The 26,324-nt window shown below is 47.4% G+C and overlaps 26 non-coding genes and 6 pseudogenes across 26 annotated transcripts; all 32 read right to left on the bottom strand.

Moving 5' to 3' along the window:
• Positions 1-120: 120 nt before the first annotated feature.
• On the bottom strand, positions 121-239 carry LOC140868399 (5S ribosomal RNA). The gene has a single exon (XR_012145818.1). It is a non-coding gene; the product is annotated as a 5S ribosomal RNA (ribosomal RNA).
• A 396-nt stretch (positions 240-635) lies between these two features.
• On the bottom strand, positions 636-754 carry LOC140868844 (5S ribosomal RNA). Its single transcript, XR_012146244.1, has one exon. It is a non-coding gene; the product is annotated as a 5S ribosomal RNA (ribosomal RNA).
• Positions 755-1,114: 360 nt separating this feature from the next.
• Positions 1,115-1,233, bottom strand: LOC140867895 (5S ribosomal RNA). Its single transcript, XR_012145335.1, has one exon. It is a non-coding gene; the product is annotated as a 5S ribosomal RNA (ribosomal RNA).
• A 400-nt stretch (positions 1,234-1,633) lies between these two features.
• Positions 1,634-1,752, bottom strand: LOC140868885 (5S ribosomal RNA). Its single transcript, XR_012146284.1, has one exon. It is a non-coding gene; the product is annotated as a 5S ribosomal RNA (ribosomal RNA).
• A 400-nt stretch (positions 1,753-2,152) lies between these two features.
• On the bottom strand, positions 2,153-2,271 carry LOC140869232 (5S ribosomal RNA). Its single transcript, XR_012146617.1, has one exon. It is a non-coding gene; the product is annotated as a 5S ribosomal RNA (ribosomal RNA).
• Positions 2,272-2,671: 400 nt separating this feature from the next.
• LOC140868455 (5S ribosomal RNA) lies at positions 2,672-2,789 on the bottom strand. The gene has a single exon (XR_012145872.1). It is a non-coding gene; the product is annotated as a 5S ribosomal RNA (ribosomal RNA).
• A 399-nt stretch (positions 2,790-3,188) lies between these two features.
• LOC140869591 (5S ribosomal RNA) lies at positions 3,189-3,307 on the bottom strand (annotated as a pseudogene).
• A 400-nt stretch (positions 3,308-3,707) lies between these two features.
• LOC140868691 (5S ribosomal RNA) lies at positions 3,708-3,826 on the bottom strand. The gene has a single exon (XR_012146096.1). It is a non-coding gene; the product is annotated as a 5S ribosomal RNA (ribosomal RNA).
• A 399-nt stretch (positions 3,827-4,225) lies between these two features.
• Positions 4,226-4,344, bottom strand: LOC140868698 (5S ribosomal RNA). Its single transcript, XR_012146103.1, has one exon. It is a non-coding gene; the product is annotated as a 5S ribosomal RNA (ribosomal RNA).
• A 348-nt stretch (positions 4,345-4,692) lies between these two features.
• On the bottom strand, positions 4,693-4,811 carry LOC140867939 (5S ribosomal RNA). The gene has a single exon (XR_012145377.1). It is a non-coding gene; the product is annotated as a 5S ribosomal RNA (ribosomal RNA).
• A 388-nt stretch (positions 4,812-5,199) lies between these two features.
• Positions 5,200-5,318, bottom strand: LOC140869118 (5S ribosomal RNA). The gene has a single exon (XR_012146508.1). It is a non-coding gene; the product is annotated as a 5S ribosomal RNA (ribosomal RNA).
• Positions 5,319-5,719: 401 nt separating this feature from the next.
• LOC140869397 (5S ribosomal RNA) lies at positions 5,720-5,838 on the bottom strand (annotated as a pseudogene).
• A 304-nt stretch (positions 5,839-6,142) lies between these two features.
• Positions 6,143-6,261, bottom strand: LOC140869438 (5S ribosomal RNA; annotated as a pseudogene).
• A 521-nt stretch (positions 6,262-6,782) lies between these two features.
• On the bottom strand, positions 6,783-6,900 carry LOC140868395 (5S ribosomal RNA). Its single transcript, XR_012145814.1, has one exon. It is a non-coding gene; the product is annotated as a 5S ribosomal RNA (ribosomal RNA).
• Positions 6,901-7,298: 398 nt separating this feature from the next.
• Positions 7,299-7,417, bottom strand: LOC140869172 (5S ribosomal RNA). The gene has a single exon (XR_012146560.1). It is a non-coding gene; the product is annotated as a 5S ribosomal RNA (ribosomal RNA).
• A 309-nt stretch (positions 7,418-7,726) lies between these two features.
• Positions 7,727-7,845, bottom strand: LOC140869190 (5S ribosomal RNA). Its single transcript, XR_012146577.1, has one exon. It is a non-coding gene; the product is annotated as a 5S ribosomal RNA (ribosomal RNA).
• Positions 7,846-8,245: 400 nt separating this feature from the next.
• LOC140868255 (5S ribosomal RNA) lies at positions 8,246-8,364 on the bottom strand. The gene has a single exon (XR_012145681.1). It is a non-coding gene; the product is annotated as a 5S ribosomal RNA (ribosomal RNA).
• A 400-nt stretch (positions 8,365-8,764) lies between these two features.
• Positions 8,765-8,883, bottom strand: LOC140868879 (5S ribosomal RNA). The gene has a single exon (XR_012146278.1). It is a non-coding gene; the product is annotated as a 5S ribosomal RNA (ribosomal RNA).
• A 399-nt stretch (positions 8,884-9,282) lies between these two features.
• Positions 9,283-9,400, bottom strand: LOC140869401 (5S ribosomal RNA; annotated as a pseudogene).
• A 400-nt stretch (positions 9,401-9,800) lies between these two features.
• Positions 9,801-9,919, bottom strand: LOC140870397 (5S ribosomal RNA). The gene has a single exon (XR_012147361.1). It is a non-coding gene; the product is annotated as a 5S ribosomal RNA (ribosomal RNA).
• Positions 9,920-10,319: 400 nt separating this feature from the next.
• LOC140868623 (5S ribosomal RNA) lies at positions 10,320-10,438 on the bottom strand. Its single transcript, XR_012146030.1, has one exon. It is a non-coding gene; the product is annotated as a 5S ribosomal RNA (ribosomal RNA).
• Positions 10,439-10,836: 398 nt separating this feature from the next.
• Positions 10,837-10,954, bottom strand: LOC140869553 (5S ribosomal RNA; annotated as a pseudogene).
• Positions 10,955-11,353: 399 nt separating this feature from the next.
• Positions 11,354-11,472, bottom strand: LOC140869610 (5S ribosomal RNA; annotated as a pseudogene).
• Positions 11,473-11,872: 400 nt separating this feature from the next.
• Positions 11,873-11,991, bottom strand: LOC140868356 (5S ribosomal RNA). The gene has a single exon (XR_012145778.1). It is a non-coding gene; the product is annotated as a 5S ribosomal RNA (ribosomal RNA).
• A 399-nt stretch (positions 11,992-12,390) lies between these two features.
• Positions 12,391-12,511, bottom strand: LOC140868855 (5S ribosomal RNA). Its single transcript, XR_012146255.1, has one exon. It is a non-coding gene; the product is annotated as a 5S ribosomal RNA (ribosomal RNA).
• A 400-nt stretch (positions 12,512-12,911) lies between these two features.
• Positions 12,912-13,030, bottom strand: LOC140868059 (5S ribosomal RNA). Its single transcript, XR_012145494.1, has one exon. It is a non-coding gene; the product is annotated as a 5S ribosomal RNA (ribosomal RNA).
• Positions 13,031-13,384: 354 nt separating this feature from the next.
• Positions 13,385-13,503, bottom strand: LOC140868176 (5S ribosomal RNA). Its single transcript, XR_012145604.1, has one exon. It is a non-coding gene; the product is annotated as a 5S ribosomal RNA (ribosomal RNA).
• Positions 13,504-13,903: 400 nt separating this feature from the next.
• Positions 13,904-14,022, bottom strand: LOC140870385 (5S ribosomal RNA). The gene has a single exon (XR_012147349.1). It is a non-coding gene; the product is annotated as a 5S ribosomal RNA (ribosomal RNA).
• A 392-nt stretch (positions 14,023-14,414) lies between these two features.
• LOC140868286 (5S ribosomal RNA) lies at positions 14,415-14,533 on the bottom strand. The gene has a single exon (XR_012145711.1). It is a non-coding gene; the product is annotated as a 5S ribosomal RNA (ribosomal RNA).
• A 460-nt stretch (positions 14,534-14,993) lies between these two features.
• LOC140867850 (5S ribosomal RNA) lies at positions 14,994-15,112 on the bottom strand. The gene has a single exon (XR_012145291.1). It is a non-coding gene; the product is annotated as a 5S ribosomal RNA (ribosomal RNA).
• A 351-nt stretch (positions 15,113-15,463) lies between these two features.
• Positions 15,464-15,583, bottom strand: LOC140868809 (5S ribosomal RNA). The gene has a single exon (XR_012146210.1). It is a non-coding gene; the product is annotated as a 5S ribosomal RNA (ribosomal RNA).
• A 399-nt stretch (positions 15,584-15,982) lies between these two features.
• Positions 15,983-16,101, bottom strand: LOC140868711 (5S ribosomal RNA). The gene has a single exon (XR_012146115.1). It is a non-coding gene; the product is annotated as a 5S ribosomal RNA (ribosomal RNA).
• Between the last annotated feature and the right edge of the window lie 10,223 nt (positions 16,102-26,324).

The raw sequence follows: 26,324 nt of genomic DNA, 5'->3' as shown, positions 1-26,324 counted from the left end.
TGTGATTCAGTCTATTGCATCTTTTCTATCCGCGGATTGGACTAAAAGAGTCGAGAATAGGACGGAGAGGAATCGGAAGAACAAGAAGTACGAGTAATAAAAACTGAAATTAATGAAAAAGAGGTGCAACACGAGGACTTCCCAGGGGGTCACCTATGCTAGTACTGCTCTCGCCCAAGCACGCTTAACTTTGGAGTTCTGATCGGATCCGGTGCATTAGTGCTGGTATGATCGCACCCAATAGTAAATGAATTCTTTGTTGTTTTGTCTCTCGAATTGCGGATCGGAGGAACAGGCGCTGCACTTTCAAACGCACATAACTTTCGATCGGCTGAGAGTTACGGGAGCTTCGAGCTGCTCACGCGAAGCTCTTCTGGATACCTATAGTGCGCATCTCGGTCTAAGAGATGGAGATGCTCAAATTCCAACCCGGAGATGTCCTTTCGGGTCGTTTTTCCCGTAGGGCACACTGGAACCCACCAAAGCAGCCCGCGTCACCCAGGTCGCACGTCCACGTTGTGTGATTCAGTAAATTGCATCTTTTCTATCCGAGGATTGGACTGTAAGAGTCGGGAATAGGACGGTGAGGAATCGGAGGAACAAGAAGTACGAGTAAAAAAAAAATTAATGAAAAAAGGGTGCAACACGAGGACTTTCCAGGGGGTCACCCATAATAGTACTGCTCTCGCCCAAGCACGCTTATCTTCGGAGTTCTGATGGAATACGGTGCATTAGTGCTGGTATGATCGCACCCAACAGTGAATGTATTTTTTATTGTTTTGTCACTCGAATTGCGGATCGGAGGAACAGGCTCCGCACTTTCAAACGGACATAACTTTCGATCGGCTGAAAGTTACGGGAGCTTCAGCCTGCTCACGCGAAGATGGAGACGCTTAAAGTTCAACCCAGAGATGGTCTTTTGGGTCGTTTTTCCCGTTGGGCACACTGGGACCCACCGAAGTGGCCCGCGTCACCCATATCGCACGTCCACGTCGTGTGATTCAGTCTATTGCATCTTTTCTATCCGAGGATTGGACTGAAAGAGTCGGGAATAGGACGGTGAGGAATCGGAGGAACAAGAAGTACGAGTAATAAAAAAAGAAATTAATAAAAAATGGTGCAACACGAGGACTTCCCAAGGGGTCACCCATCCTAGTACTACTCTCTCCCAAGCACGCTTAACTTCGAAGTTCTGATGGGATCCGGTGCATTAGTGCTGGTATGATCGCACCCAACAGTGAATGAATTCTTTCTTGTTTTGTATCTCGAATTGCGGATCGGAGGAACAGGCGCTGCACTTTCAAACGCACATAACTTTCGATCAGCTGAAAGTTACGAGAGCTTCAGCCTGCTCACGCGAAGCTCGTCTCGATACCTGCAGCGCGCATCTCGGTCTAAGAGATGGAGACGCACAAATTACAACCCGGAGATGGTATTTTGGGTCGTTTTTCCCGTAGGGCGCGCTGGGACCAACCGAACTGGCCCGCGTCACCCAGATCGCATGTACACATCGTGTGATTCAGTCTATTGCAACTTTTCTATCCAAGTATTGGACAGTAAGATTCGGGAATAGGACGGCAAGGAATCGGAGGAACAAGAAGTACGAGTAATAAAAAAATAAATTAAGGAAAAAGGGGTGCAACACGAGGACTTCCCAGGGGGTCACCTATCCTAGTACTACTCTCGCCCAAGCACGCTTGAATTCGGAGTTCTGATGGGATCCGATGCATTAGTGCTGGTATGATCGTACCTAACAGTGAGTGAATTCTTTATTTTTTTGTCTCTCGAATTACGGATCGGAGGAACAGGCTATGCAATTTCAAACGGAAATAACTTTCGATCGGCTGAGTGTTACGGGAGCTTCAGCCTGCTCACACGAAGCTCGTCTCGATACCTACAGCGCGCATCTCGGTTTAACAGATGAAGACGCTCAAATTCCGACCCGGAGATGGTCTTTCGTGTCGTTTTTCCCGTAGGGCGTGCTGGGACCCACCAAAGCAGCCCGCGTCACCCAGATCGCACGTCCACGTTGTGTGATTCAGTCTATTGCATCTTTTCTATCCGAGGATTGAACTATAAGAGTCGAGAATAGGACGGCGAGGAATCGGAAGAACAAGAAGTACGAGTAATAAAAAAAGAAATTAATGAAAAAGGGGCGCAACACGAGGACTTCCCAGGGGGTCACCCATCTTAGTACTGCTCTCGCCCAAGCAAGCTTAAATTCGGAATTCTGTTGGGATCCGGTGAATTAGTGCTGGTATGATCGCACTCAACAGTGAATGAATTCTTTATTGTTTTGTCTCTCGAATTGCGAATCGGAGGAATAGTCGCTGCACTTTCAAACGAACATAACTTTCGATCGTCTGAGAGTTACGGGATCTTTAGCCTGCTCACGCGAAGCTTGTCTTGATACCTACAGTGCGCATCTCGGTCTAAGAGACGTAGATGCTCAAATTCCAACCCGGAGATTGTGTTTTGTGTCATTTTTCCCGTTGGGCGCGCTGGGACCCACCGAAGCGGCCCGCGTTACCCAGATCGCACATCCACATCGTGTGATTCAGTCTATTGCATCTTTTCTATCCGCGGATTGGACTGAAAAAGTCGGGAATAGGACGGAGAAGAATCGCAGGAACAAGAAATACGAGTAATAAAAAAATAAATTATTGAAAAAGGGGTGCAACACGAGGACTTCCCAGGGGTCACCCATCCTATTACTGATCTCGCCCAAGCACACTTAACTTCGGAGTTTTGATGGGATCCGGTGCATTAGTGCTGGTATGATCGCACCCAACAGTGAATGAATTCTTTATTGTTTTGTCTCTCAAATTGCGGATAGGAGGAACAGGCGCTGCACTTTCAAACGGACATAACTTTCGATCGGCTGAGAGTTACGGAAGCTTCAGCCTGCTCACATGAAGCTCGTCTCGATACCTACAGTGCGCATCTCGGTCTAAGAGATGGAGACGCACACATTCCAACCCGAAGATGGTCTTTTGGGTAGTTTTTTCCATAGGGCGCGTTGGGAGCCACTGATGCGGCCCGCGTCACCCAGATCGCACTTTCACATTGTGTGATTCAGTCTATTGCATCTTTTCTATCCAAGGATTGGACTGTAAGAGTTGGTAATAGGACGGAGAGGAATCGGAGGAACAAGAAGCACAAGTAATAAAAAAGAAATTAAATAAAAAGGGGTGCAACACGAGGACTTTCTTGGGGGTCACCCATCCTAGTACTGCTATCGCTCAAACACGCTTAACTTCAGAGTTCTAATGGGATCCGGTGCATTTTTGCCGGTATGATCGCACCCAACAACGAATGAATTTTTTATTGTTTTGTCTCTCGAATTGCAGATCGGTGGATTAGGCGCTGTACTTTCAAACGGACATAACTTTCGATGGGCTGAGAGTTACGGGAGCTTCGGCCTGCTCACGCAAAGCTAGTATCAATACCTTCAACGCGCATCTCAGTCTAAGAGACGGAGACGCTCAAATTCCAACCCAGAGATGCTCTTTTGGGTCATTTTTCCTGTAGGGCGCGCTGGGACCCATCGAAGCAGCCCGCGTCACCCATATCACATGCCCACGCCATGTGATTCAGTCTATTGCATCTTTTCTATCCGCGGATTGGACTAAAAGAGTCGAGAATAGGACGGAGAGGAATCGGAAGAACAAGAAGTACGAGTAATAAAAACTGAAATTAATGAAAAAGAGGTGCAACACGAGGACTTCCCAGGGGGTCACCTATGCTAGTACTGCTCTCGCCCAAGCACGCTTAACTTTGGAGTTCTGATCGGATCCGGTGCATTAGTGCTGGTATGATCGCTCCCAATAGTAAATGAATTCTTTGTTGTTTTGTCTCTCGAATTGCGGATCGGAGGAACAGGCGCTGCACTTTCAAATGGACATCACATTCGATAGGCTGAGAGTTACGGGAGCTTCAGCCTGCTCACGCGAAGCTCGTCTCGATACCTACTGCGCGAATTTTGGTCTAAGAAACGGAGACACACAAATTCCAACCCGGAGATGGCCTTTCGGGTTGTTTTACACATAGGGCGCGTTGGGACCCACCGAAGCGGCCCGCGTCACTCAGATCGCACATCCACGTTGTGTGATTCAGTCTATTGCATCTTTTTTATCCAAGGATTGGACTGTAAGAGTTGGGAATAGGACGGCGAGGAATCCGAGGAACAAAAAGTACGAGTAATAAAAAAGAAATTAATAAAAAAGGGGTGCAACACGAGGACTTCCCAGGGGGTCACCCATCCTAGTATTTCTCTCGCCCAAGCCCGCTTAACTTCAGTGTTCTGATGGGATCCGATGCATTAGTGCTGGTATGATCGCACCCAACAGTGAAATAATTCTTTATTGTTTTGTCTCTCGAATTTCGGATCGGAGGAACAGGTGTTGTACTTTAAAAAGCGAATCTCGTCTCGATATGTACAACGCGCATCTCAGTCTAAGAGACGGAGATGCTCAAATTCCAACCCGAAGATTTTTTTTTGGGTCGTTTTTCCCATAGGGCGCACTGGGACCCACTGAAGTGGCTCGCGTCACCCAGATCGAACGTCCACGTCGTGTGATTCAGTCTATTGCATCTTTTCTATCCGCTGATTGGACTGAAAGAGTCGGGAATAGGATGTCGAGGAATCGGAGGAACAAGAAGTACGAGTAATAAAAAAAAATTAATGAAGAAGGGGTGCAACACGAGGACTTCCAAGGGGGTCACCCATCATAGTAATGCTCTCGCCCAAGCACGCTTAACTTCAGAGTTCTGATGGGATCCGGTGCATTAATGCTGGTATGATCGCACCCAACAGTGAATGGATTCTTTCTTGTTTTGTATCTCGAATTGCGAATCGGAGGAACAAGAGCTGCACTTTCAAACGCACATAACTTTCGATCGGCTGAGAGTTACGGGAGCTTCAGCCTGCTCACGCGAAGCTCGTATTGATACCTACAACGCGCATCTCGGTGTAAGAGACGGAGACGCACAAATTCCATCCCGAAGATGGTCGTTTTTCTCGTAGGGCATGCTGGGACCTACCGAAGCAGCACCTGTCACCCAGATCGCACGTCCACGTCATGTGATTCAGTCTATTGCATCTTTTCTATCCGCGGATTGGACTGAAAGAGCTGGGAATAGGACAGCGAGGAATCGGAGGAACAAAAAGTACGAGAAATAAAAAAAATTAATGAAAAAGGGGTGCAACACGAGAACTTCCCATGGGGTCACCCATTCTAGAACTGCTCTCTCCCAAGCATGCTTAGTTTCAGAGTTCGGATGGGATCCGGTGCATTAGTGCTGGTATGATCGCACCCAACAGTGAATGAATTATTTGTTATTTTGTCTCTCGAATTGCGGACCGATGGAATAGGCGCTGCACTTTCAAACGGACATAACTTTCGATAGGCTGAGAGTTACGGGAGCTTCAGCCTGCTCACACAAAGCTCGTCTCGATACCTACAGCGAGTATCTCGGTCTAAGAGACGGAGACACAAAAATTCCAACCTGGAGATGGTCTTTTGTGTCGTTTTTCTAGTAGGGCGTGCTGGGACCCACTGAAGCGGCCCGCGTCACCCAGATTGCACGTCCACGTCGTTTGATTCAGTCTATTGCATCTTTTCAATCCGCGGATTAAACTGAAAGAGTTGGGAATAGGACGGAGAGAAATTGGAGGAACAAGAAGTACGAGTAATAAAAAAAAGAAATTAATGAAAAAGAGGTGCAACACGAGGACTTTCCAAGGGGTCACCCATCCTAGTACTACTCTCGCCCAAGCATGCTTAACTTGGGAGTTCTGATGGGATCCGATGCATTAGTGTTGTTATGATCGCACCCAAAAGTGAAAAAATTCTTTATGGTTTTGTCTCTAGAATTGCAGATCGAAGGAAAAGGTGCTGCACATTCAAACGTGAAGCTCGTCTCGATACCTACAACGCGCATCTCAGGCTAAGAGACGGAGATGCTGAAATTCCAACTCGGAGATGATATTTTGGGTCGTTTTCCCGTAGGGCAAGCTGGGACCCACCGAAGTGGCCCGCGTCAGCCAACAGCAAAGTGGCCTGCGTTACCGCGGGAATAGGATGGCGAGGAATCGGAGGAACAGGAAGTACGAGTAATAAAAAAAGAAATTAATGAAAAATGGGTGCAACACGAGGACTTCACAGGGGGTCACCCATCCAAGTACTGCTCCCGCCCAAGCACACTTAACCTCGGAGTTCTTATGGTATCCGGTGCATTAGATCTAGTATGATCGCACCCAACAGCGAATGAATTCTTTATTGTTTTGTCTCTCGAATTGCGGATTGGAGGAACAGGCGCTTCACTTTCAAACGGACATAACTTTGGATCGGCTGAGAGTTACGGGAGCTTCAGTATGCTCACGCGAATCTCGTCTCGATACCTACGGCGCGCATCTCAGTCTAACAGACGGAGATGCTCAAATTCCAACCCGAAAATGGTATTTCGGGTCGTTTTTCCCTTAGGGCGTGCTGGGACCCACCGAAGAGGCCCGCGTCACCCAGATCGCACGTCCAAGTCATGTGATTCAGTCTAATGTATCTTTTCTATCTGAGGATTGGACTATAAGAGTCGGGAATAGGACGACGAGGAATCGGAGGAACAAGAAGTACGAGTAATATAAAAAGAAATTAATGAAAAATGGTTGCAACACGTGGACATCCCAGGGGTCACTCATCCTAGTACTGCTTTCGCCCAAGCACGCTTAACTTTGGAGTTCTGATGGGATCCGGTGCATAATAAAAAAAGAAATTAATGAAAAAGGGGTGCAACACGAGAAGTACCCAGGGGTCACCGATCCTAGTACTGCTCTCGCCCAAGCACGCTTAACTTCGGAGTTCTGATGAGATCCGGTGCATTAGTGCTGGTATGATCGCACCCAACAGTGAATGAATTCTTTGTTGTTTTGTCTCTCGAATTGCGGATCGGAGGAACAGGCGCTGCACTTTCAAACGCACATAACTTTCGATCGGCTGAGAGTTACGGGAGCTTCGAGCTGCTCATGCGAAGCTCGTCTCGATACCTAAAGTGCGCATCTCGGTCTAAGAGATGGAGACGCTCAAATTCCAACCCGGAGATGTCCTTTCGGGTCGTTTTTCCCGTAGGGCGCACTGGAACCCACCAAAGAAGCCCGCGTCACCCAGGTCGCACGTCCACATTGTGTGATTCAGTATATTGCATCTTTTCTATCCGAGGATTGGATTGTAAGAGTCGGGAATAGGACGGTGAGGAATCGGAGGAACAAAAAGTACGAGTAAAAAAAAAATATTAATGAAAAAAGGGTGCAACACGAGGACTTTCCAGGGGGTCACCCATAATAGTACTGCACTCGCCCAAGCACGGTTATCTTCGGAGTTCTGATGGAATCCGGTGCATTAGTGATGGTATGATCGCACCCAACAATGAATGAATTTTTTATTGTTTTGTCTCTCGAATTGCGGATCGGAGGAACAGGCTCCGCACTTTCAAACGGACATAACTTTCGATCGGCTGATAGTTACGAGAGCTTCAGCCTGCTCACACGAAGCTCGTCTCGATACCTATAGCGCGCATCTAGCCCGCGTCACCTAGATCGCACGTCCACGTCGTGTGATTCAGTCTATTGCATCTTTTCTATTCGCGGATTGGACTGAAAGAGTCGGAAATAGGACGGTGAGGAATCGGAGGAACAAGAAGTACGAGTAATAAAAAAAGAAATTAATGAAAAATGGTGCAACACGAGGACTTCCCAAGGGGTCACCCATCCTAGTACTACTCTCGCCCAAGCACGCTTAATTTCGGAGTTCTGATGGGATCCGGTGCATTAGTGCTGGTATGATCGCACCCAACAGTGAATGAATTCTTTCTTGTTTTGTATCTCGAATTTTGGATCGGAGGAACAGGCGCTGCACTTTCGAACGCACATAACTTTTGATCAGCTGAAAGTTACGGGAGCTTCAGCCTGCTCACGCGAAGCTCGTCTTGATACCTACTTCGCGCATCTCGGTCTAAGAGATGGAGACGCACAAATTCCAACCCGCAGATGGTATTTTGGGTCGTTTTTCCCGTAGGGCGCGCTGGGACCCACCGAACCAACCCGCGTCACCCAGATCGTACGTACAAATCGTGTGATTCAGTCTATTGAAACTTTTCTATCCGAGGATTGGACAGTAAGTGTCGGGAAAAGGACGGCAAGGAATCGGAGGAACAAGAAGTACGAGTAATAAAAAAAGAAATTAAGGAAAAAGGGGTGCAACACGAGGACTTCCCAGGGGGTCACCCATCCTAGTACTACTCTCGCCCAAGCACGCTTAACTTCGGAGTTCTGATGGGATCCGGTGTATTAGTGCTGGTATGATCGCACCAAACAGTGAATGAATACTTTGTTGTTTTGTCTCTCGAATTCTGGATCAAAGGAACAGGCGCTGCACTTTCAAACGGACATAACTTTCGATCGGCTGAGAGTTACGGGAGATTAAGCCTGCTCACGAGAAGCTCGTCTCGATACCTATAGCGCGCATCTCGGTCTAAGAGACGGAGACACACAAATTCCAACCCGAAGATGGTCTTTCGGTTCGTTTTTCCCATAGGGAGCGCGGGGACCCCCCAAAGCGGCCCGCGTCACCCAGATCGCACGTCCACGTCGTGTGATTCAGTCTATTGCATCTTTTCTATCCGTGGATTGGACTGAAAGTGTCGGGAATAGAACGGCGAGGAATTGGAGGAACAAGAAGTACGAGTAATAAAAAAAGAAATTAAGGAAAAAGGGGTGCCACACGAGGACTTCCCAGGGGGTCACCTATCCTAGTACTACTCTCGCCCAAGCACGCTTGACATAGGAGTTCTGATGGGATCCGGTTCATTAGTGCTGGTATGATCGCACCCAACAGTGAATGAATTCTTTATTGTTTTGTCTCTCGAATTGCGGATCGGAGGAACAGGCGATGCACTTTCAAACGGACTTAACTTTCGATCGGCTGAGAGTTACGGGATCTTCAGCCTGTTCACGCAAAGCTCGTATCGATACCTACAGTGCGCATCTCGGTCAAGAGACAGGGACGCTCAAATTCCAACCCAAAGATGGTCTTTCGGGTCGTTTTTCCCATAGGGCGGGCTGGGACCCAGGGAAGTGACACGCGTCACCCAGATCGCATGTCCACATCGTTTGATTCAGTCTATTGCATCTTTTCTATCCAGGGATTGGACTAAAAGAGTCAGGAATAGGACGGCGAGGAATCGGAGAAACAAGAAGTACGAGTAATAAAAAAAGAAATTAATGAAATAAGGGTGTAACACGAGAACTTCTCAGGGGTCACCCATCCTAGTACTGCTCTCGCCCAAGAACTCTTAACTTCGGAGTTTTGATGGGATCCGTTACATTAGTGCTAGTATGATTGCACCCAACAGTAAATGAATTCTTTATTGTTTTGTCTCTCGAATTGCGGATCGGAGGAACAGGCGCTACACTTTCAAACGGACATAACTTTCGATTGGCTGAGAGTTACGAAAGCATTAGCCTGCTCACGCAAAGTTCGTCTCGATACCTACAGCGCGTATCTCGGTCTAAGAGACGGAGATGCTCAAATTCCAACCCGAAAATGGTCTTTCGGGTCATTTTTCCCGTATGGCGAGTTGGGACCCACCGAAGCGGCCCGTGTCACCCAGATCGCACGTCCACGTCATGTGATTCAGTCTATTGCATCTTTTAAATCCGCGGATTGGACTAAAAGAGTCGGGAATAGGACGGAGAGGAATCGAAGGAACAAGAAGTACGAGTAGTAAAAAAAGAAATTAATAAAAAAGGGGTGTAACACGTGGACTTCCCAGGCGGTGACCCATCCTAGTACTGCTCTCGCCCAAGCACGCTTCACTTCGGAGTTCTGATGGGATCCGGTGCATTAGTGCTGGTATTATCGCACCCAAGAGTGAATGAATTCTTTATTATTTTGTCTCTCGAATTGCGGATCGGAGGAACAGGCAATGCACTTTCAAACGGACATAACTTTCGATCTGTTGAGTGTTACGGGAGCTTCAGCCTGCTCACACGAATCTCGTCTTGATACCTACAGCGCGCATCTCGGTCTAACAGATGGATACGCTCAAATTCCGACCCAGAGATGGTCTTTCATGTCGTTTTTCCCGTAGGGCGTGCTGGGACCCACCAAAGCGGCCCGCGTCACCCAGATCGCACGTCCACGTTGTGTGATTCAGTCTATTGCATCTTTTCTATCCGAGGATTGGTGTGTAAGAGTCGAGAATAGGACGGCGAGGAATCGGAGGAACAAGAAGTACGAGTAATAAAAAAAGAAATTAATGAAAAATGGGTGCAACGCGAGGACTTCCCAGGGGGTCACCCATCCTAGTACTACTCTCGCCCAAGCAAGCTTAACTTCGGAATTCTGTTGGGATCCGGTGAATTAGTGCTGGTATGATCGCACTCAACAGTGAATGAATTCTTTATTGTTTTGTCTCCCGAATTGCGAATCGGAGGAACAGGCGATGTACTTTCAAACGAACATAACTTTCGATTGTCTGAGAGTTACGGGATCTTCAGCCTGCTCACGCGAAGCTCTTCTCGATACCTACAGTGCGCATCTCGGTCTAAGAGACGTAGACGCTCAAATTCCAACCCGGAGATTGTCTTTTGTGTCATTTTTCCCGTTGGACGCGCTGGGACCCACCAAAGCGGCCCGCGTTACCTAGATCGCACGTCCACATCGTGTGATTCAGTCTATTGCATCTTTTCTATCCGCGGATTGGACTGAAAAAGTCGGGAATAGGACGGAGAAGAATCAGAGGAACAAGAAATACGAGTAATAAAAAAAAATTACTGAAAAAAGGGTTCAACACGAGGACTTCCCAGGGGTCACCCATCCTATTACTGATCTCGCCCAAGCAAGCTTAACCTCGGAGTTTTGATGGGATCCGGTGCATTAGTGCTGGTATGATCGCACCCAACAGTGAATGAATTCTTGGTTGTTTTGTCTCTCGAATTGCGGATAGGAGGAACAGGCGTTGCACTTTCAAACGAACATAACTTTCGATCGGCTGAGAGTTACGGAAGCTTCAGCCTGCTCCCTCGAATCTCGTCTCGATACCTACAGCGCGCATCTCGGTCTAAGAGATGGAGACGCACACATTCCAACCCGAAGATGGTCTTTCGGGTCGTTTTTCCCATAGGGCGCGTGGGGAGCCACCGATGCGGCCCGCGTCACCCAGATCGCACGTCCACGTCGTGTGATTTAGTCTATTGCATCTTTTCTATCCGAGGATTGGATTGTAAGAGTTGGTAATAGGACGGTGAGGAATCGGAGGAACAAGAAGTACAAGTAATAAAAAAGAAACTAAATAAAAAGGGGTGTAACACGAGGACTTTCTTGGGGGTCACCCATCCTAGTGCTGCTCTCGCTCAAGCACGCTTAACTTCAGAGTACTAATGGGATCCGGTGCATTTGTGCTGGTATGATCGCACCCAACAGTGAATGAATTTTTTATTGTTTTGTCTATCGAATTGCGGATCGGTGGATTAGGCGATGTACTTTCAAACGGACATAACTTTCGATCGGCTGAGAGTTACGGGAGCTTTGGCCTGCTCACGCAAAGCTAGTATCAATACCTACAGCGCGCATCTCAGTCTAAGAGACGGAGACGCTCAAATTCCAACCCGGAGAAGCTCTTTTGGGTCGTTTTTCCTGTAGGGCGCGCTGGGACCCACCGAAGCGGCCCGCGTCACCCATTTTGCACGTCCACATCGTTTGATTCAGTCTATTGCATCTTTTCTATCCGCAGATTGGACTGAAAGAGTCAGGAATAGGACTGAGAGGAATCGAAAGAACAAGAAGTACGAGTAATAAAAATAGAAATTAATGAAAAAGAGGTGCAACACGAGGACTTCCCAGGGGGTCACCTATGCTAGTACTGCTCTCGCCTAAGCACGCTTAACTTCGGAGTTCTGATGGGATCTGGTGCATTAGTGCTGGTATGATCGCACCCAATAGTGAATGAATTCTTTGTTGTTTTGTCTCTCGAATTGCGGATCGGAGGAACAGGCGCTGCACTTTCAAACGAACATAACTTTCGATAGGCTGAGAGTTACGGGAGCTTCAGCCTGCTCACGCGAAGCTCGTCTCGATACCTACAGCGCGAATTTTGGTCTAAGAAACGGAGACGCACAAATTCCAACCCAGAGATGGCCTTTCGGGTTGTTTTTCACGTAGGGGGCATTGGGACCCACCAAAGCGGCCCGCGTCACCCAAATCGCACGTCCACTTTGTGTGATTCAGTCTATTGCATCTTTTATATCCAAGGATTGGACTATAAGAGTTGGGAATAGGCCGGCGAGGAATCGGAGGAACAAGAAGTATGAGAAATAAAAAAGAAATTAATGAAAAAGGGGTGCAACACAAGGACTTCCCAGGGGGTCACCCATCCTAGTACTGCTTTTGCCCAAGCACGCTTTTAACTTCGGAGTTTTGATGGGATCTGGTGCATTAGTGCTGGTATGATCGCACCCAACAGTGAACTAATTCTTTATTGTTTTGTCTCTCGAATTGCGGATCGGAGGAACATGTGATTCACTTTCAAACGGACATAACTTTTAATCGGCTGAGAATTACGGGAGCTTCAGCCTGCTCACGCGAAGCTCGTCTCAATACCTTCAGCGCGCATCTTGGTCTAAGAGATGAAGACGCTCAAATTCCAACCCGAAGATGGTCTTTTGGTTCGTTTTTCCCATAGAGCGCACTGGGACCCACCGAAGCGGACAGCGTCACCCAGATCGCACGTCCACATCGTGTGATTTAGTCTATTGCATCTTTTATATCTGCGGATTGGACTGAAAGAGTCGGGAATAGGACGGAGCGGAATCGGAAGAACAAGAAGCACGAGTAATAAAAAAAGAAATTAATGAAAAAGGTGTGCAACACGAGGACTTCCCAGGGGGTCACCCATCCTAGTACTGCTCTCGCCCAAGCACGTTTAACTTCAGAGTTCTGATAGGATCCGGTGCATTAGTGCTGGTATGATCGCAACCAACAGTGAATGAATTCTTTGTTGTTTTGTCTCTCGAATTGCGGATCGGAGGAACAAGAGATGCACTTTCAAACAAACATAACTTTCGATCGGCTGAGAGTTACGGGTGCTTTAGCCTGCTCACGCGAAGCTCGTCTCGATACCTATAGCGCGCATCTCGGTCTAAGAGACGGAGACACACAAATTCCAACCCGAATATGGTCTTTCGGGTCGTTTTTCCCATAAGGCACGCTGCGACCCACCAAAGCGGCCCGCGTCACCCAGATCGCACGTCCACATCGTAAGAGTCGGGAATAGGATGGCGAGGAATCGAAGGAACAAGAAGTACGAGTAATTAAAAAAAATTAATGAAAAAGGGTTGCAACACGAGGACTTCCCAACGGGTCACTCATCCTAGTACTGCTCTCGCCCAAGCACTCTTAACTTCGGAGTTCTGATGGGATCCAGTGCATTAGTGCTGGAATGATCGCATCCAACAGTGAACGAATTCTTTATTGTTTTGTCTCTCGAATTGCGGGTCGGAGGAACAGGCGATACACTTTCAAACGGACATAACTTTCAATCGGCTGAGTGTTATGGGAGCTTCAGCCTGCTCACGCGAAACTCGTCTCGATACCTACAGCGCGCATCTCGGTCTAAGAGACGAAGACGCTCGAATTCCAACCACAAAGATGGTCTTTCGGGTCGTATTCCCGTTGGGCACGCTTGGACTCACCGAAGAGGCCCGCGTCACCCAGATTGCACGTCCACATCGTGTGATTCAGTCTATTGCATCTTTTTTATCCGAGGATTGGACTGTTAGAGTCAGGAATAGGACGGCGAAGAATCGGAGGAACAAGAAGTACGAGTAATAAAAAAAGAAATTATTGAAAAAGGGGTGCAACACGAGGACTTTCCAGGGGGTCACCCATCCTAATACTACTCTCGCCCAAGCACGCTTAACTTCGGAGTTTTGATGGGATTCGGTGTATTAGTGCTGGTATGATCGCACCCAACAGTGTATTAATTCTTTATTGTTTTGTCTCTCGAATTGCGGATCAGAGGAACAGGCGCTGCACTTTCAAACGAACATAACTTTTGATCGGCTGAGAGTTACGGGAGCTTCACCCTGCCCACACGTAGCTCGTCTCAATACCTACAGCGCCCATCTCAGTCTAAGAGACGGAGACGCTCAAATTCCAACCCGGAGATGGTCTTTAGGGTTTTTTTTATGGAGTTGGGACCCACTGAAGCGGCCCGCGTCACCCAGATCGCACTTCCACGTCGTGTGATTCAGTCTATTGCATCTTTTCTATCCGCGGATTGGACTAAAGGAGTCGGGAATAGGATGGATTGGAATCAGAGGAACACGAAGTACGAGTAATAAAAAAAAAATTAATGAAAAAGGGGTGCAATACGAGAAATTCCTAGGAGGTCACCCATCCTAGTAATGCTCTCTCCCAAGCACGCTTAACTTCGGAGTTCTTATGAGATCCGGTGCATTAGTGCTGGTATGATCGCACCCAACAGAGAATGAATTCTTTGTTGTTTTGTCTCTCGAATTGCGGATCGGAGGAACAGGTGCTGCACTTTTAAACAGACATAACTATTGATTGGTTGAGAGTTATGGGAGCTTCAGCCTGCTCACGCGAAGCTCTTATTGATATCTACAACACGCATCTCGTTCTAAGAGACGGAGATGCACAAATTCCAACCCTGAGATGGTCTATCGGGTTGTTTTTTCCGTAGGGCGCACTGGGACCAACTGAAGCGGCCAACGTCACCCAGATCGCACGTCCACATCGTATGATTCAGTCTATTGAATCTTTTCTATATGAGGATTGGACTGTAAGAGTCGGGAATACGACGGCGAGGAATCGGATGATTCAGTCTATTGAATCTTTTCTATACGAGGATTGGACTGTAAGAGTCGGGAATAGGATGGCGATGAATCGGAGGAACAAAAAGTACGAGTAATAAAAAAAGGGGTGCAACACGATGACTTCCCAGGGGGTCACCCATCATAGTACTGATCTCGCCCAAGCACGCTTAACTTCAGAGTTCTGATGGGATCCAGTGCATTAGTGCTGGTATGATCGCACCCAACAGTAAATGAATTATTTATTGTTTTGTATCTCTAATTGCGGATCGGAGGAAAAGGCGCTGCACTTTCAAACAGACATAACTTTGGATCGGCTGTGAATTACGGGAGCTTCAGCCTGCTCACACGAAGCTCATATCGATACCTAAAGCGCATCTCGGTCTCAGAGGCGGGGACGCTCAAATTCCAACCAGAGATAGTCTTTTGGGTCGTTTTTTCCATAGGGCGCGCTGGGACCCACCAAAGCAGCCCGCGTCACCCAGATCGCATGTCCACGTCGTGTGGTTCAGTCTATTGCATCTTTCCTATCCGCGGATTGGATTGAAAGAGTCGGGAATAGGACGGCAAGCAATCGGGGTGCAACACGAGGACTTCCCAAGGGGGTCACCCATCCTGGTACTGCTCTCGCCCAAGCACGCTTAACTTCGGAGTTTTGATGGGATCTGGGGCATTAGTGCTGGTATGATTGCACACAACAGTGAATGAATTCTTTGTTGTTTTGTCTCTCGAATTGCGGATCGGAGGAAAAGGCACAGCACTTTCAAACGGACATAACTTTCGATCGGCTGAGAGTTACGGGAGCTTCAGCCTGCTCACGCAAAGCTTGTCTTGATACCTATAGCGCGCATCTCGGTCTAAGAGACGGAGACGCACAAATTCCAACCCGGAGATGGTCTTTGGGTCATTTTTCCCGTAGGGCGTGTTGGGACCCTCCAATGCGGCCCGTGTCACCCAGATCGCACGTCCACATCATGTGATTCAGTCTATTGCATCTTTTCTATCCGCGGATTAGACTGAAAGAGTCGGGAATAGGACGGCGAGGAATAGGAGGAACAAGAATTACGATTAATAAAAAAATAAATTAAGGAAAAAGGGGAGCAACACGAGGACTTCCCAGGGGGCCACCCATCCTAGTACTGCTCTCGCTCAAGCACGCTTATCTTCGGAGTTCTGATGGGATCCGGGGCATTAGTGCTGCTATGATCGCACACAACAGTGAATGAATTCTTTGTTGTTTTGTCTCTCGAATTGCGGATCGGAGGAAAAGGCGCTTCACTTTCAAACGGACATAATTTTCGATCGGCTGAGAGTTACGGGAGCTTCAGCCTGCTCACGCAAAGCTCGTCTCGATACCTATAGTGCGCATCTCGGTCTAAGAGATGGAGACGCACAAATTCCATCCCGAAGATGGTCTTTTGCGTCGCTTTTCCCATTGGGCGCGCTGGTATCCACCAAAGCGGCCTGCGTCACCCAGATCGCACGTCCACATCGTGTGATTCAGTCTATTGCATCTTTTCTATCCACGGATTGGACTGAAAGAGTCGGGACGTAGTAGCCCGTAACCAAAATCAGTAATTAAGGAATTAATCATAATTACTTGGGAAGAGTTCGGAAGCTCTGAAGGTGAGTTCGGAAGCTCCGAACATGATCAGAAGCTCCGATGGTATTACGTCAGGCATGACGTGTGGTTGGATCGGAAGCTCCGATCAGGATCGGAAGCTCCGATCACCCCTATCCGAAGTCAACAAGTGATATTTTTACACGTGGCAGATCAGGATCTTCGGAAGCTCCGATGGCAGGATCGGACGTTCCGATCGAGGTTCGAACGTTCCGATCGAGGATCGGAGGCTCCGATCATTGTCTATAAATAGAAGGCCGAGAATTCCCTTTCAATTGCCAATTCCAGATTTCCTCTCTACTCGAGTTGTATTCGAGTTGTTCTAGCCTTCCTAGGCTTGACCCGGGAGTCGTCGAGGCGTTCGTTAGTCGTAGCGGAGTTGTGCTCAAGTTTTGGAGGCATCGACATCAAAGGGCTAACGACGGACGAAGGTATAGCTTTTGCTTCCTATAAATATTTAGGAGTATGCAATAGATTAGTTAAGGCTTTTAGAGAACTTTAATGATAGTAGTATCATTTGGCAGTGTAGAGCAGACTATAGGCATGGACCTAGAGTTGGTAGAGCTTGCATTGATTTGAGGTACGAAAGTACTGTTCGAGATATCCTGACTGAGTATGCATGTATTATGTGACTGCATGATTTATATGTCATGATATTATGCTGCATTCATTTGCATCTTGCTGTTTCTCTTTTGAGATGTCTGTAGTAGGGTTGTACCCTATCCTGTTAGTGGATGGACTTCCATCGATTTGGGTCCGGCATAGTATTCTTGGGATTTAGACTCTGCATATGGTAACCGTGAGGTGCTTTTGTAGATGGCAAACTACGATGACCAGAGTAGCCATGGTAGTGGAGGTGGACGCTAGGGAGATGACGATCGTGAGCGTCGTCGCGACCGTAATCATCGTCGTCGTGATGAGGATTGTTTCACTGTACGACAATTTCTGCAGATGGGTCCTAAGCCCCTTGTTGGAGGTTAGTCTCCGGAGGATGCGGAGAATTGGTTAGACCGTATGGAGACGACTTTTCAGACTTACCACTGCACCGAGGAGTAGAAGATGGAGACCCTTGGCTATCTACTGGATGGGCGAGTCCGTAGTTGGTGGAGATTTACTTCTGCACCTTTTATTGCGGCGAGAGGAGTGGCCACCTGGGCCGAGTTCCGCACAGCTTTTCAGAAGTTGTATTTTCCTCCTGCACTCCGTCAGTCGAAGGCAGGTGAGCTACTGAGTCTGCGACAGGGAGCAATGTCTATTGATGAGTATCAGCAGAAGTTCTTTGATCTGCTATCCTATTGCCCCGAGATTGCTGACAGCTCTGGGATGAAGTATAATCTATTCCTTCAGGTCCTTAACCCTGAGATCCATGACCGTGTGGCGGTTGGCGACGAGATGTCCTACGAGGGTTTGGTGAGCCGTTGTCACCAGGCGGAGGATAGCATTCGACGGAACAGGTCTTTTTCTCTGTCGAGACCTGCTAGTTCTTTGGGTCCCCGTGCCCAATCTTTCAAGAACTCTGGATCTACTTCTTTTTCCTCTGGCTCTGCTGGTGTTGTCCGTTTCGGTAAGAAGGACAAGTGTGATCACTGTGGGAAGAACCATCCATCCGACAAGTGCCGTAGAGCTTCTGGAACTTGTTTCCGTTGTGGAGAGACTGGTCATATCCGGAGGTATTGTCCACTATCTGGGGGAGGCGGTTCTGGTTCTGGTTCAGGATCTGGTTCTCAGGCCACCGTTCAGCAGAGGTCGCAGGGACAGCCTGCTGGGAGTTCTCATTTGAGGCCACGAGCTTCTGGCCAGGTGTTTTCCCTGAGACATGATCAGGCAGTGGAGAAGAATGAGAAAGTCATCGCAGGTACATTTTTGCTTTATGGTATACCAGCTCTTGTACTTATTGACACTGGTGCATCTCATTCCTTCATTTCTGCACATTTTGTTAAGAGGCATAAGTTACCATGCATTGCACTAGACGTAGTGATGTCTGTTTCTACTCTGACGGGCCAATCTGTTTTGGCTAAGCGTCTAGTGATGGGTTGCCCTTTAGAGTTCAAAGGGAACATTCTGTTAGTGAATCTCATAGTCCTGGCGATGGACGACTTTGATTGCATTCTGGGAATAGATATGTTGACTACCTATCGAGCTTCAGTGGACTACTATCAAAGATTAGTACGCTTTCATCCGAAAGGGACTGAGAGCTAAATTTTCTATGGAGAGGGAGCACGACCCCCGATGCCTTTGGTATCATCTTTAGAGCCTGTCGAGCCCTAGAGTCTGGCGGGGAAGGCTACCTTATCTATGCAGTTGATTTGTCCGCTGAGAGCATTGGGATAGAGAGCATTCCGGTCGTGGATGAATTCCCAGATGTTTTTCCTGATGAGATTCCGAGTTTTCCTCCTGCTAGGGAAGTCGAGTTTAGCATAGAGTTGATGCCGGGTACTTTGCCTATTTCTCGAGCACCGTATCGTCTGGCTCCGTCAGAGATGCGTGAATTGAAGAATCAGCTACAGGATCTGTTGGACAAGGGATACATTCGTCCTAGTGTATCTCCTTGGGGAGCTCCTATTCTTTTTGTAAAGAAGAAGGATGGGTCTATACGGTTGTGCATTGACTATCGGCAGCTGAATCGAGTCACTGTGAAGAACAAGTATCCATTGCCTCGTATTGATGACTTGTTTGATCAGCTGCAGGGCACTTCAGTTTACTCCAAGATTGACTTGAGATCTGGGTATCATCAGTTGAGAGTCCGAGATCAGGATATAGCCAAGACTGCATTCCGTACTCGCTATGGGCATTTCGAGTTCCTAGTGATGCCATTTGATTTGACTAATGCGCCGGCTATATTCATGGATCTGATGAACCGTGTCTTCAGGGAGTACTTGGACAAGTTTGTCGTGGTTTTCATTGACGACATCTTGGTGTATTCGCGTAATACAAAAGAGCATGTTTCTCACTTGCGGTTGGTACTGCAGACTCTTCGAGATGAGCAGTTGTACGCCAAGCTGAGAAAGTGTGAGTTCTGGATGGATCGATTGGTCTTTCTTGGCCATATCATATCCAGGGAGGGGATTTCTGTTGATCCTAGTAAGATTGAGGCAGTGCTTAATTGGTTGCGTCCGACGACAGTTGCTGAGATCCGTAGTTTTCTGGGTCTAGCGGGGTATTATCGTCGCTTCATTCTGAACTTCTCTCAACTAGCTCGACCTTTGACGCAGCTTACCCGCAAGGGTGTGGATTTCGAGTGGTCCTCCGAGTATGAGGAGAATTTCTGTGAGCTTCGACGGCGGTTGACTTCTGCGCTAGTATTGGCATTACCGTCAGGATCTAGAGGGTATGTGGTATACACTGATGCTTTTCTTCAGGGGTTAGGTTGTGTCTTGACTCAGAATGGGCATGTGATTGCATACGCTTCTAGACAGCTGAAGCTTCACGAGGACAACTACCCAGTCCATGATTTGGAGTTAGCATCCATTGTGTTCGCTTTGAAGATCTGGCGCCATTATCTATATGGCGAGAAATTTGAGATCTTCACCGACCGTAAGAGTCTCAAGTATTTGTTCACTCAAGCGGAGTTGAACATGAGGCAGAGACGTTGGATGGACTTGCTTAAGGACTATGATTGCGAGATTAAGTACCATCTGGGAGCTGCTAATCTCACTGCTGATGCTTTGAGTCGCAAGGTGCGACTATCCGCACTTCAGACTTGTTCGATGTCTAGTGCGATCAGTGACTGTTGTACTTCAGGATATACTTTCAAGCATAAGAAAGGTATGCAGGGTATCCAGATGTTTGCGATATTATCTGAGCCAGCGTTGTATTCGCGGATTCAAGATGCTCAGATGTCTGATTCGAAGACCCAGCATTTAGCTCATCTAGCTAACGAGGGTAACTCGTCTGGATTTCACTATCAGTCAGATGGCTTTCTGTGTTTGTCTGGTAGGCTTGTGATTTCGCAGGATGTAGAGTTGCGATAGGAGATTTTGTCTCAAGCGCATCGCACTAAGTTGAGTATCCATCCTGGGAGCAACAAGATGTACAAGGATCTACGTACTCATTTCTGGTGGAAAGGAATGAAACGCAGTGTTTATCAGTTTGTTTCGAGATGTTTGGTGTGTCAACAGGTCAAGGCAGAGTACCGATGACCTAGAGGATTGCTTCACAGTCTGCCTATTCCTGAATGGAAATGGGAGTTTATCACAATGGACTTTGTGACCCATTTGCCGATATCCCCGAGGAACTGTGATGCTATCTGGGTTGTGGTGGACCGACTCACCAAGTCAGTGCATTTCAGGAGATCGTTCGACTTCATGGAGTGCCTGTGAGCATTGTCAGCGATCGGGACCCCAGGTTTACTTCTAGATTCTGGGGGAGTGTTCAGCGTGCGATGGGTACTACTCTCAGTTTGAGTACTGCCTATCATCCGGAGATTGATGGTCAATCAGAGCGCACTATCCGTACTTTGGAGGATATGCTTAGAGCGTGCGTCATGGATTTTGGTTCAGCCTGGCAAGATCATTTTCCATTGATTGAGTTCGCATACAACAACAGCTATCATACTAGCATTGGGATGGCACCTTTTGAGGCATTGTACGGGCGACGTTTTCGTACTCCACTCTTCTGGGAAGAAGTGGGGGAGAGACAGGCTGAGGGACCGGAGTTTATCCAGCAGGCGGTAGACAATGTTGATCAGATCAAGAAACGGATTAAGACTTCACAGGATTGTCAGGCCAGCTATGCTAACACTAAGCGTAGGCCTTTGCAGTTCGATGTCGGGGAGAAAGTGTTTCTGAGAGTGTCACCTTTCCGCAAGATTCTCAGATTCGGCCTTAAGGGCAAGTTGTCTCCTAGATTTATCGGTCCGTTTGAGATCTTGGAGAGCATTGGCGATTTGGCTTATCGACTAGCTTTGCCACCGCATCTTTCCAGTATTCACGACGTGTTCCATGTATCTCTGTTGCGACGGTAAGTGGCGGATGAGTCTCATATTATGCAGCGGTCTGAGGTTCAGGTGAGCAAGGATTTGACCTATGTTGAGAAACCTATTCGTATCCTAGATTATAAGGATAAGGTCTTGCGGAACAAAGTCATTCCTTTGGTTTTAGTTCAGTGGCAGCGCCAAGGCACTGAGGAAGCTACTTGGGAGCTTGAGGACAGGATGCGTGAAGACCATCTTGAGTTGTTTTGATTTCATTCTTAAGTTGTATTCAGTTGCAAACTCTGTAAATGTTTGATTTGAATAAAAAATGTTTCTGATTTCTGTATTACATTCAGTACTTAAGATCTGATTTCGAGGACGAAATATCTTAAGTGGGGGAGAACGTAGTAGCCCGTAACCAAAATCAGTAATTAAGGAATTAATCATAATTACTTGGGAAGAGTTCGGAAGCTCTGAAGGTGAGTTCGGAAGCTCCAAACAGGATCGGAAGCTCCGATGCAGGATCGGAAGCTCCGATGGTATTACGTCAGGCATGATGTGTGGTTGGATCGGAAGCTTCGATCACCCCTATCCGAAGTCAACAAGTGATATTTTGACACGTGGCAGATCAGGATCTTCGGATGCTTCGATGGCAGGATCGGACGTTCCGATTGAGGATCGGAGGCTTTGATCGTTTTCTATAAATAGAAGGCCGAGAATTCACTTTCAATTGCCAATTCCGGATTTTCTCTCTACTCTAGTCGTATTCGAGTTATTCTAGCCTTCCTAGGCTTGACCCGGGAGTCTTCGAGGCGTTCGTTAGTCGTAGCGGAGTTGTGCTCAAGTTCTGGAGGCATCGACATCAAAGGGCTAATGATGGACGAAGGTATAGCTTTTGCTTCCTATAAATATTTAGGAGTATGAAATAGCTTAGTTAAGGCTTTTAGAGCACTTTAATGATAGTAGTATCATTTGGCAGTGTAGAGCAGACTATAGGCGTTGACCTAGAGTTGGTAGAGCTTGCACTGATTTGAGGTACAAAAGTACTGTTCGAGATATCCTGACTGAGTTTGCATGTATTATGTGACTGCATGATTTATATGTCATGATATTATACTGCATTCATTTGATGTATCTCTTTTGAGATGTCTGTAGTAGGGTTGTACCCTATCCTGTTAGTTGATGGACTTCCATCGATTTGGGTCCGACATATCCACGATTATCTGGGTATGGGAGCCACCTCCTGAAGCGACGACACAACGTGCTACATACCAGGGCCCGGTCTTTCTCTATTATCTGATCCTTGACCTCGAGTTTATAGGGAGTTCACTTTGCATGCATGTATACTCATACTCTTGTACTGAGCATTTTATGCTCACGTCTCGTACTCTGGGTTTCTGGACACCCTATTCCATGGGGCAGGTTTGCGATTGGATGCTGCGGGTGGATCCAACAGGGGCTAGGCAGTTGTTGGCCAGCTGGAGCTTTGCCTAGGTTTTGTTCTGTTGTTATTAGATTGATTCAGCTGTTCAATCTGGTTGTATAATATTTGGGTATTTACAGATTCCTTTACTTGGGATTGTATATTGTATTTGGTTTCCACAGTTTTATTCTGATATCCGTTTAATTAATTTAATTGCATGTCTAAGTTCTGTTTAGTAGGTGATCCAGGTAAGGGTCACTACATTTATGGTATCAGAGCATGCATAGTATTCTTGGGATTTAGACTCTGCATAAGGTAACCGTGAGGTGCTTTTGTAGATGGCAAACTACGATGACCAGAGTAGCCATGGTAGTGGAGGTGGACGCTGGGGAGATGACGATCGTGAGCGTCGTTGGGACCGTCATCATCGTTGTCGTGATGAGGATCGTTTCACTGTACGGTGATTTCTGCAGATGGGTCCTAAGCCCCTTGTTGGAGGTGAGTATCCGAAGGATGTGGAGAACTGGTTAGATCGTATGGAGACGACTTTTTAGACTTACCACTACACCGAGGAGCAGAAGATGGAGACCCTTGGTTATCTTTTGGATGGGCGATTCCGTAGGTGGTGGAGGTTTACTTCTGCATGCTTTATTGCGGCGAGAGGAGTGGCCACCTGGGCCGAGTTCCGCACAGCTTTTCAGAAGCTATATTTTCCTCCTGCACTCCGTCAGTCGAAGGCAGGTGAGCTACTGAGTCTGCGACAGGGAGCCATGTCTATTGATGAGTATCAGCAGAAGTTCTTTGATCTGCTATCCTATTGCCCCGAGATTGCTGACAGCTCTGGGTTGAAGTATAATATGTTCCTTCAGGTCCTTAACCCTGAGATCCATGATCGTGGCGGTTGGCGACGACATGTCCTACGAGGGTTTGGTGAGCCGTTGTCACCAGGCGGAGGACACCATTCGACGGAACAGGTCTTTCTCTCAGTCGAGACCTGCTAGTTCTTTGGTTCCTCGTGCCCAATATTTCAAGAAGTCTGGATCTACTTCTTCTTCCTCTGGCTCTGTTGGTGTTGTCCGTTTTGGTAAGAAAGAAAAGTGTGATCACTGTGGGAAGAACCATCCATCCGACAAGTGCCGTAGAGCTTCTGGAGCTAGTTTGCATTGTGGAGAGACTGGTCATATCCGGAGGGATTGTCCACTATCTGGGGGAGGCGGTTCTGGTTCTGGTTCAGGATCTGGTTCTCAGGCCACCGTTCAGCAGAGGTCGCAGGGACAGCCTACTGGGAGTTCTCATTTAAGGCCACGAGCTTCTGGCCAGGTGTTTGCCCTGAGACATGATCAGGCAGTGGAGGAGAATGAGAAAGTCATCGCCGGTACATTTCTGCTTTATGGTATACCTGCTCTTGTACTTATTGACACTGGTGCATCTCATTCCTTCATTTTTGCACGTTTTGTTAAGAGGCATAAGTTACCATGCATTGCACTAGACGTAGTGATGTCTGTTTCTACTCCGACGGGCCAATCTGCTTTGGCTAAGCGTCTAGTGATGGGTTGTGCTTTAGTGTTCGAAGGGAACATTCTGTTAGCGAATCTCATGGTCCTGGCGATGGACGACTTTGATTGCATTCTGGGAATAGATATGTTAACTACCTATCGAGCTTCAGTGGACTGCCATCAGAGATTAGTACGCTTTCATCCGGAAGGGAGTAAGAGCTGGTTTTTCTATGGAGAGGGAGCGCAACCCCCGATGCCTTTGGTATCAGCTTTGAGAGCCTGTCGAGCTCTAGAGTCTGGCGGGGAAGGCTACCTTATCTATGCAGTTGATTTATCCGCTGAGAGCATTGGGATAGAGAGCATTCCGATCGTGGATGAATTCCCAGATGTTTTTCCTGATGAGATTCCGGGTTTTCCTCCTGCTAGGGAAGTCGAGTTTGGCATAGAGTTGATGCCGGGTACTTCGCCTATTTCTCGAGCACCGTATCATCTGGCTCCGTCAGAGATGCGTGAATTGAAGAATCAGCTACAGGATCTTTTGGACAAGGTATACATTCATCCTAGTGTATCTCCTTGGGGAGCTCCTGTTCTTTTTGTAAAGAAGAAGGATGGGTCTATGCGGTTGTGCATTGACCATCGGTAGCTGAATCGACTCACTATGAAGAACAATTATCTGTTGCCTCGTATTGATGACTTGTTTGATCAGCTGCAGGGCACTTCAGTTTACTCCAAGATTGACTTGAGATCTGGGTATCATCAGTTGAGAGTCCATGATCAGGACATAGCCAAGACTGCATTCCGTACTCGCTATGGGCATTACGAGTTCCTAGTGATGCCATTTGGTTTGACTAATGCGCCGGCTATATTCATGGATCTGATGAACCGTGTCTTCTGGGAGTATTTGGACAAGTTTGTTGTGGTTTTCATTGACGACATCTTGGTGTATTTGCGTAATATGGAAGAGCATGTTTCTCACTTGTGGTTGGTACTGCAGACTCTTTGAGATGAGCAGTTGTACGCCAAGCTGAGCAAGTGTGAGTTCTGGATGGATCGAGTGGTCTTTCTTGGCCATATCATATCCAGGAAGGGGATTTCTGTTGATCCGAGTAAGATTGAGGCAGTGCTTAATTGGTCGCGTCCGATGACAGTTGCTGAAATCCGTAGTTTTCTGGGTCTAGCAGGGTATTATCGTCACTTCATTCTGAACTTCTCTCAACTAGCTCTACATTTGATGCAGCTTACCCGCAAGGGTGTGGATTTCGAGTGGTCCTCCGAGTGTGAGGAGAATTTCTGTGAGCTTCGACGGCGGTTGACTTCTGCGCCAGTGTTGGCATTACCGTCAGGATCTGGAGGGTATGTGGTATACACTGATGCTTCTCTTCAGGGGTTAGCTTGTGTCCTGACTCAGAATGGGCATGTGATTGCATACGCTTCTAGACAGCTAAAGCTTCACGAGAACAACTACCCAGTCCATGATTTGGAGTTAGCAGCCATTGTGTTCGCTTTGAAGATCTGGCATCATTATTTGTATGGCGAGAAATTTGAGATCTTCACCGACCATAAGAGTCTCAAGTATTTGTTCACTCAAGCGGAGTTGAACATGAGGCAGAGACGTTGGATGAACTTGCTTAAGGACTATGATTGCGAGATTAAGTACCATCCGGGAGCTGCTGATCTCACTGCTGATGTTTTGAGTCGCAAGGTGCGACTATCCGCACTTCAGACTTGTTCGATGTCTAGTGCGATCAGTGACTGTTGTAATTCAGGATATACTTTCAAGCATAACGAGGGTAGCTCGTCTGGATTTCACTATCAGTCAGATGATTTTCTGTGTTTGTCTGGTAGGCTTGTGATTCCGCAGGATGTAGAGTTGCGAGAGGAGATTTTGTCTCAGGCGCATCGCACTAAGTTGAGTATTCATCCTGGGAGCAACAAGATGTACAAGGATCTACGTACTCATTTCTGGTGGAAAGGAATGAAACGCA

Source organism: Henckelia pumila, chromosome 4, assembly GCF_033568475.1.
Source record: "Henckelia pumila isolate YLH828 chromosome 4, ASM3356847v2, whole genome shotgun sequence".
Taxonomy (NCBI): domain Eukaryota; kingdom Viridiplantae; phylum Streptophyta; class Magnoliopsida; order Lamiales; family Gesneriaceae; genus Henckelia; species Henckelia pumila.
Note: the sequence above shows the minus strand (reverse complement) of the source record. Positions and strands in the feature narration are given on the sequence as shown.